The sequence below is a fragment of the Camellia sinensis genome, chromosome 15 (genome assembly GCF_055761805.1).
Source record: "Camellia sinensis isolate YWXY chromosome 15, ASM5576180v1, whole genome shotgun sequence".
In the NCBI taxonomy this organism is placed as follows: domain Eukaryota; kingdom Viridiplantae; phylum Streptophyta; class Magnoliopsida; order Ericales; family Theaceae; genus Camellia; species Camellia sinensis.
Window position 1 is genome coordinate 67,757,462 of NC_138975.1, and position 7,947 is coordinate 67,765,408.

A 7,947-nucleotide genomic window follows, 5' to 3' on the forward strand; every position below is an offset into this window, starting at 1 on the left:
GAAAAGTAAAATACCCTTGTATATAACTAAATTAAGTGTATGAACTACGAATATTTGTCATTTGTTTGAAAGGCAAAGTGTACTGTAACTTCATTTCATGTGCAATTTATCTCTTTTAAAATTTAAAAATGAGCATACAACCCTTTTATGTTTGTCACGTGTTTTACATTTGCTGTTAAGTTAAATGGAATGTTTAATGGTGTAACAAATCACGTAGCGGTTATGTATTCATTTCTAAACGTTAACTGCACATAGTTCAAACCACATAGGAGTAAAGTGAAATTTACCCTTTATTTATTATACCGATAGTTTATAATTTTATTTTATTTAATTTATTTATTTATTTTTACTTTTGTCTCTTTAGTTTTATATGTGATTTTTCTTTTTCTTTTAATAGTAAGTGATGAAAGCACTACATTATAACAAAATTTGTTTAAATTGAGACCGCAAGTTCAATGAAAATTTTACTCAAACTAGAGAGACCAACAGTGTAATTTATTTGAATAATAAATTATCTAAAATTTCTAGCTATTTATTCATAAGCATCCCCATTCACCTATCAAATATGGAAAAACTATTTACCTAGTTTGGTTTCAAAATTTTGAATTGACTCTTTTTATTTTTCATATTTTTTTGTTTTTACCAAATTTTTTTTAATATTTAAACAAATTTTTTAATTTTTTTAAATACATCTAACATAAATACATTTAAAAAGTACAATATTTGTGAAATTTTAAAAAAAAATTACTAAATACCTAAAATACAAAATATCTTGTGTATTTATTAATTTTTAAAATATGTTTTTATAACTATTTTACTTTTTAGGTACATTTACGTTGAATTTGATTAAAATATTTTAAAAAATTACTAAAAACACAACAACAAAAAATAATAATAATAATTGAAAAACTCAATTTGCAAAAAAATTGTGTTAAAAAATTGGAACCAAACAGAAAAATTGTGATTTGTGGAAGTGGTGCGCCCTTTGATGGCTTAGCACTCTTGGATACGATTAGAGGTTTAAACTACCAATAAATCAAAGAGGCGAAACAAATGAACTTCTTTGAGTTGAGTTGGTTTAATTTTTGAATGTATTGGTTTGGTTTTGTATTTTTAAATTATCAAATCGATAGAATTGGATTGATTTTTTATTTAGACCTTACCTAAACCGAATTGAACTTATGTATGTATATGTTAAAAATTTATTTATATTATCTTGTCTTCACTTAATTGGTCTATTACAATGAATTTGATTGCATTTAATAATTTTCATTATACAAAAATTATTGTGAACAAAGAAGTACTAGAAATTTAAGTTAGATTTCGTAATTTATGTAATTTATTTAATTTGTATTGATTATGTTTAAGTTTGAATTTGATTTGATTTGCATTAAAAAAAAAAATTTGCTCTTTGTGGATGTTTAAATGTTAAAAATTTATTTATTATTAATTGACTCAATTCCTTTTCATACAGTGGATCTTTAGTTCCAATCTGAACTAACCCGAGTTATGTTGGGGATTGGTTTTAATACATGATTGGTTTAGTTTTGAATCTACAAATTTGAAACCAATCATCATTGCACTGATTCTATTTACGAAAATGCTACAGACCCCCACCATTTTGGCACCCCCAGCACCCCCAGTGCCACATGGGGGGCTGCCAATGGCCAAACACAAAGAAAAAAAAAAAAAAAAAAAAAAACAGTTTTTCCAACCAATCACAATGGACCCCCAGCACCCCCACTGGGGGTCCCAAGCTTTATTCTTCTATTTAGCACTAAAACAAACCAAACCGACCCATGAATATCCTAGATATGATAACAGCTGTGTTAGATGATAAATATGGTGTAACTCTTACTGATGATGATGGTATTTTAGTTACGGTAACTAGTGTTATGATATCATTAATGACCATATTTTTATTATACAAATTATAAATATTCAAAACTTTTAAAATTATGTTACATCATCTATTGATATACTGGTGTGTATACTAATTAGTACGCATTTTTCTTTTAGTTATTTGGCTAAGAAAGCTTTATTTCTGTACTTAAGTCATCAATGGTTTTAGTACATATCATTTGTCATTTTTTTAAGGGTTTATTACATTTTATACTTCTAAATTATTACTAAAATGTCTACTTAATTCATGAGCTATCAATTGAATCTACTAAGTCGCTAAAGTATATAAATTAAAACCTATTTAGTTCCTGAAAAGATTACAAAAATAAAATATAAGTATATAAATATTATAAATTAGTAAAATACCCTATATAGTTAAAATTTTATTCAAAAAAAATTAAATTTTTGTAGTTTTAAAAAAGTGGATGTCAATTCTTATGGTGAATTTCGTTTATAAGGGTAAGGGTAGTTATCTATAGCATATTTTTACTTATTTTCTACAATAGTTACACACTTGCATTTATCTAGTATTATATGCTAGATTTCATTTATAATTTCTAATTGATTGTTTTTAAGTTTTTCACCAAGTTCTTTTTATAACTTTATTAATGTATTATTTGTTCTATTATTATTTGTAATGAAGTGTTATTATTTAAATTATCTAATTCTACTTATTCAATATATCTAATACTTACATAATTTTCTTGGCAAGATTGAGAAACTAATACTAATTTAAACACACAACGAAATAAAACACCTTTTAAGGACAAAATAAAAATTTAAGATTTTTTTTTTTGTAATAAAATCTTAATTAGATAGGGCCTTTTACTAATTTATAATATTGATGGACATATGTTTTATTTTTATAATTATTTTAAGAATTAAATAAATTTGAATTAAGTATTTGAAGAATTTAATAGATTTAATTTATGATATACTTGAACTCGTATTATTTAAATGTCTTAATGATCGTGATTAAAACCATGTGTTGTATTCCTAATGTTTTGGTGAGATTAGATTTTGAATTTTGGGCTTAAGGATGAAACGTTACAAATTCCTTGATCCAAACTTTTTGAGTTACAATCTCGCCCTCGTTTTGATTAGAGTGATCATTAATCCAGCCATCTCCAAAAAAATTTGAGGTTGCGCTAGGTAGAATTTTAGAATTATGATTTGAGAATAGAATTGTATTTTGAATTTGTGAGTTTTGAAATTATGATTTGAAAAGAAAAAATTTGTTTGGTTATGAGTTTTTAAAAGATTTTTTAATTTAGTTTTGAATTTTTGATGTGACAAATGAATTGAGAAAATTTATTTGATTATAAGTTTTGAAAAGAGCTTTCAGAACTTTTAATTTCAAAAAAGCTATAACTCATAACCAAACGAATAACTTAAAACTCTATTACAAATTCTATTCAAAATTCATAATCAAACTCTTTTTAACATTCAATTCAAAAAAATAATGCCATTTTGGTCTAAAAAAATAAATTTTATATTTAAAAAATATCAAAAACAAATAAAAAAAAATTTCTCCAAATAACAAGTGGCGATTGGCAATTGCAAAAAAAAAAAAAAAATACACTATTCCGGTCAACCAACTGGACGTCCGGGGGACGTCCGAGAGGATGACCGGGTAGACAAAATTCAAAAACTCCTCTGCTTCTCAGAATGGAGAAGACGAAAGAGAGAGATATGTCAAACGTGAAAGAGACATATATTTTGAAATGTGTGGTGGAATCATATTTTCAAAACTCTATCCAACCGGAGGCTGCAAATGGAATGTTAGAATTATGATTATAAAGCTTCATCAAACACAGCCTAAAATTCTTTCTTCTCCCCCTCAATTCTGGAGGTAAGAATTTTCTTAACATTGTGTACGTATTTTAGCAAGATTATGTGATATTTTGATAGTTATGATTGTTTGGAAAATTAGGATTTTGTTAATATTCTTATTATTGCACAAATTGGGAAATTCCTCAAATTCTTTGCAAAACTTTTCAATTGCTTTCTTATAATTGATTCTTGATATATGAATTTGAGCAGCAAGGAACCTCTGTCCCCAAATAACCATGTCCCCCTATCCCAAATCACTCACAACCATTGAATATATCTTAAGATTTTCATATCTTAGGATTCTTAAGACATATCCAAGAGTTGTGAGTGATTTGGGATATGGGGACAGGGTTATTTGGGGACAGAGGGTCCTTGGGCAAATTTGAGAATTCTAGACTTTGAATTAGAAACCCCAAATTTTCCAAACCCTAGGGCATGTGGGGATTGGGAATGTAACTTGTGTGTTGAGGAATTCATAGAAATTCTTGGAAAATTATGAACATTTGGAAAGTATTGAGAAATGATGAAATTCTTAGGAACATGTTTTATTTTGAAAGTATTGAGAATTATAGAATTATACTTTAAATATTGTCTCATTAGAATTTTTGATAGAGATAATTCTTTTGGCAATCGGTGGATGATTGCATTGATTATTTAGAATTCATATGGAATTAGGAGAATTGAAACTAGTTGGAAAAGCTTGCATAGCATTGACATACTCATGATTTCATGATCTTACCTCTGATCGCATTTGAGAAATGTGTTGTGTTAATTCGTTAAATTTTGGAAAAATGTTGAGAATTGAGGTAAATACCTTAGTAAATTCGGTTAGGGTGTGTAGATATGGTTATGAGAATTAAGTTGGGTTGAGGTCCTCGGTGAAACTCCAAAAAATCACATGAGATAAGTTCCAATTTCCTTCTGGTAAAGTGGGATTATTTTGTAGTGCTTTGATAGATTACTAGCAGACACGTATCTAGGAATTTTTAGCGTATTTACCACCTAATAATTTTGATGTGATGAAAGTTATTGAATCAATTGTGTTTTGGAAAGTGCATGGCCGATTCCTTTGAAAAACAAAACTTACATCTTAAGCATGGCATGATATTGCATCTCATGATCATGGTTATGTTAAAACTCATGCACTTTGTTAAGATTATCTATGTTGGGCTATATCTTCATCTCTATGTGAAAAACCATTTTTAAGTGTTGACAGCGTGCCTCTACCGAGATTAAGGATATGGAAGATCTTGGGAGCTAAGGCTCATGTTTTGTTTATTTTTTGTAAAACCTAGGGCTTAATTTGTATTCGGGTTAAAACCCTTTTCTTGATTGTAACAAGGCAAAGCCCTTAGTAATATGTAAGCCTTTAGGGCATTCATTTGGATACTGCTTGGTTTGCATAATCTAGCATAAGGCATGCTAAACATGAAGACTTGCGCACCAAAGTTTACATGCCTGCATAATTTTGTTGAGCTTCATGATTTTGAGCATCATTTGTGCCATTTGAAGTAGAATTGGAGTCAATAATTAACATGCATGCATGATTCATGAAGGTATGAAGCTTGAATGCGTAAGTTTTGACATTGGCAAAGAAAAATTTGGAATGATTTTGGAAATGGACCATGATTGTAGATAATTGATTTCAAATTACCTAAGTTTTTATGTTACTCATTGTTTCCCAGAAGTTTTACAGAGAATTGCACGGTAGCTCGAGCGGCAAACCTTGCGCTCGAGCGAACCTTGTTTTGCAAGACTCCTCACTCGAGCGTAAAATTCATGCAACCAGTACTTTTACAGAGTTTTGAAGGCCGCTCAAGCGACCAAAACTGCGCTTGAGCGGAAAGCCCTGTTTCAAAAATTTTGAAAATTTATGTTTCGGTTTCCGTTCTCTTTCATTTCTAAGCATTCTTAGGCATGATTGAACATTGTAAATGAACTAAAGGGATAAGAAAAAGGCCTAAGAGAAATAAACAAATTAAGAACAGATTGAATCGCTTGTGACCCAATATGTTATGAAATGTATAGGGTCAAGCGCAAAGGCAAATCCATCGGCAAAATACTGTGAGTAATATCTTAGTAAAGATATTTTCAAGTATGCTACTTTCCAAATGCTTACTTCTGAATAAGTTTCATGGATTTGTTAATTTGAATTGTGAATGTGTATTCACTATGCCAATGACTGAATAAGGCCGTCGGAATACGATTATGATTATGATCTCAAATATGAAATGCGCATAAACATGAATGAATTGGGCCCGAGGCCATTTGGCATGAATAAATTGGGCCCGAGGCCGTTTGACATGAATAAATTGGACCCGAGGCCGTCTGACATGAATGAATTGGGCCTGAGGCAGTTTGATATGAATGAATTGGTCCCGAGGCCGTTTGACATGAATGAAATTGGGCCCAAAGCCATCTGACATGAATGAATTGGGCTTGAGGCCGTCTGACATGAATGAATTGGGCCCAAGGCCGTTTGACATGAATGAATTGGGCCCGAGGCCGTCTGACGTGAATGAATTGGGCCCGAGCCCGTCTGACATGAATGAATTGGGTCCGAGGCCGTTTGATATGATGGGCCAGAGGCCGTTTGATATGTTTGGGCCTAAGGCCGTTTGATATGTTTGTTAAGAATTTCATTTATGTAACTTCTTTACTTTGATATTATTCACTAGGCTTTCGCTCACTCTCATTTATATGTATGTAGGTGAGCAAAGAGATATCCAAACCCAGCCTCAGCGAAGGGTGTGAGAGGAAGTCAAGTTTTGTGGCGTCAACCTGAACGTCTCACGCACGAGACTTTGTTCCTTGTACTTGTCCTTCCGTTTTGCACCTTACTACCTTGGTGGTTCCGTCAGATCACTTATGCATATAAATTTTTGGTTTGGCTGACTATAAGTTTGAATGATCCTGTATGTACAAGATTCTAAGTTTGTTTTTTGGTGTGAGTTATTAATGAATATATGTCAGATGTTTTGATATGCCATGTAAGCACAGCTCTTTGAACAAAATTTTTAAATTTGCTTCCATTTTGGCCCCATTATTATTATAAAATATGTTTGTTATTATTTGAGGCCGTAGGTAATCTCATGATTACTGACCGGTTATGACCTTAACCTACAGAGGTGGGTTTGGGTCATGACACCCACAACCACCATTACGACCTAGCCACCTTAGATCTTCATCTTCTTCTAAACCCTAATTTGAAAACCTTAGATTTATGTTTTGCAACACCAATGAGGAAGGTAAGTGAGGGGGCCTAGAGAAGGAAGGGGCAATGACAAGTTAGGTTAAGGTTTAGGTTAGGTTAAGTTAGTGTTTGTAAGCTTGAGGAAATGAGAGTATTTAAGTATTATCAAAAAAATTGATAGTGTGAATTGAGAAAAAAATTAAAAATTCTAATTGTGCACGGTATGGACTGAGCAAGTAGTGTACACTGAAGTAAATAGTGGTGTGCAAATAAAATTTCCTTTCCCCTTGGATATAGGGATGCCAATTTCATTCTATTTTGCATGAGTTTTCCCTATCTAATGAGAAACGGAACATGAAGTATTTTCCTTCCCATCATATTTATGATATATTATTTTATTTTGATTTTTTTTAATATTTTAGAATTTCAAATATATTTTACTAATTTAGTCTACTCCTAAGGGTGTGGGGAAAGGGAGTTCCTAAATGGCTGTTGAAATAGGTGGCAACTTGTACAAATATAAGGTAAATAATTGCTACTAGTACAACCTAACCTCATCTCTGGTAAGTGTCGAACTTTCAACCTCTCGTGTATAGAGGCTGAATGCCATTAGCCTAGAATCGTGTTATTGTTATTTATTTTTTGAAATATAATAAGACGAAAACATTAAAATATTATAGGAAAAATTACACCCAAAAAAAAAAAATCCAAATTTTGAGCTTTCTAATAAACTCTTGAGTTCTTAATTTTGTCAATTTAAACTCTAATCTTTTAATTTGTTTTCAATCTAAACTATTTTCTTATTTTTATTAAATAAAATTGACAGAAAAAAATATATTTTAATCATTATACTCAATAAAAGTGTAATAAAAAGTCTACAATACCCTTTTCCATTGAGTTTAATAACTAACATAACCCATTTATGTTAGTTTTAATTAAGAAAATTAAGCAAATAGTTTGGATTGAAGACAAATCAAAATATTAAAGTTTAAATTGACAAATTAAAAACTTAAAGTTTA